Raw genomic sequence first — 1,859 nt, forward strand, 5'->3', positions numbered from 1 at the left:
ACCAGGTCCAAAGTTGACTTGCACACCGTTCTCCAATGTTCCTATACTCCCACTGCTAGCCTCCTGTGCAGACCTGTACCAGCTCTGGTTTAAAGGTCCACAATAACTTTGTTAGTGGTCTGTTCACCATCAGTCTTTTTCTAATTAATCTTGCAAGTTTGATCTTCATAAAAACATCCCAGATGATGACACTTCCCTGTTCAATAGACTGTCATAGATCCCACAAGCTTACTGAATGGAACAGACTCCCTAGGCTTGCCAATCACAGCCCTGCATATATGACCAAAGTCACTACTACATATTTCTTTTTTTATATTTTATTTGCTGTCCTTTATTTGTTAGTTGCAAAAATCTCATTTTTTACTAGACTCAGACTTGGAGGTAGAAGCTCTCAGAGAGATCAGTCTACGTCTCTTGGTAATCTGTTCCTGGCATTTTTCTTTGGCCTCCTTCATTCTCTTAGCAAAAAGTTTAGCATATTCTGCGGCCCCTTCCTTATTTTTCTTAGTACCTTCTTTCTTCAGAGCAATACACCTGCATTTGTGTTGCAAGGCATGTGGAGGAACAAGATGCTGAATCTTGGGTACTTTAGTCCTAGGTTTCTTACTTTCTTCATTTAGAGGCTTTCTCACAACATATTTGCCAACATCACCTTCTTTAGAGAGATTGAAAAGGTTGTGGATTCTGCTAGCTCTTTTGGGTCCCAAGCCATGAGGCACAGTGTTATCAGTGAGACCAGGAATATCTTTCTCCCCTTTTTTCACAATGACCAAGTTGAGAACTCTCAGATTGCATTCACAATGCAACCCCAAACAGATCTGTATTTTCTCTCTCAAGTTCTCCTTGGTCTATAACAGGAGTGCCCCTTACTCAGCAGGAGGCAGACTCTGCCCTGGGTCAAGACACTATGCTTCATGGGGAAACCTTTTCATTCCCACCACTGATTTGGACCACATAACCTTTCCACCCTTCACCCAGAGCATCAGCAACAACTTCTGTGGCCATATGCTTCTCATAAAAGTTACATTTTTGTTCATCATCCACTTCAAAGAGTTCCTAAAGCAGCCAACAGCCTCAGAGGTGCCACAAAAAAGTGACTATTACATATTTAATTCATTTTTCTTTTTCTTCCCCCATCACTATTTCTGCACATTTGCTCATGCATTTCCTTTGGCCTGTAGAGCTTTCATCCCCAACTGTAACTATTGAAATCTGACCAACAGTCAAAGTCCTGCTCAAATCTTTCGGAAGGTCTTCCCTGATCCTCTGAATTGAACTTCAGTGTTCTTTTTTAGCAGTTTATCTGTAGGTTTTTTTGTTTTATTTTGTTAATTCTCACCCAAGAATATTTTTCTATTGAAATTTTAGGGAGAGTGGAAGGGAGAGAGACAGAGAAAGAGAAACATTGATGTGAGAGAGACACATTGATTGGTTCCCTGACCAGGGCTAGGGATCAAGCCTGCAATCCAGGAATGTGCCCTTGACAGGAATCAAACCCGAGACCCTTCAGTCCACAGGCTGACGCTCTATCCACTGAGCCAGACCCGCTACGGTACTCTGGTCTTTTTGATCTTCCTTAAGCACATACCTGTCTCAGAGCCTTTGCACTGGCTTTTCCTTTTGCCTGGACCAGTTTTCCCATAGAGATCCATGTGTTTTTTTTATCACTTCCTCTGAGAGTCCTTACCTGACTCCCTATCAAATATGATACCATGGCCATTCATCTTACCCTCCCTCATTGTGCTGAAGTTTTCCTGCCATTGTGCCATAGTTTTTCATCTATTTCTTCACTTATTTTTTTACATACCATCCGTGCAATGGCAGGGATAATTGGTCAAGGCTTCAGAACGCTTTGTAAA

General features: G+C 41.9%; 1 pseudogene; it reads right to left on the minus strand.

The window, feature by feature from the left end:
• Nucleotides 1-318: 318 nt before the first annotated feature.
• LOC102761110 lies at nucleotides 319-1,642 on the minus strand (annotated as a pseudogene).
• Nucleotides 1,643-1,859: the final 217 nt, after the last annotated feature.

The sequence above is a fragment of the Myotis davidii genome, unplaced genomic scaffold, assembly GCF_000327345.1.
Source record: "Myotis davidii unplaced genomic scaffold, ASM32734v1 scaffold438, whole genome shotgun sequence".
In the NCBI taxonomy this organism is placed as follows: Eukaryota; Metazoa; Chordata; class Mammalia; order Chiroptera; family Vespertilionidae; genus Myotis; species Myotis davidii.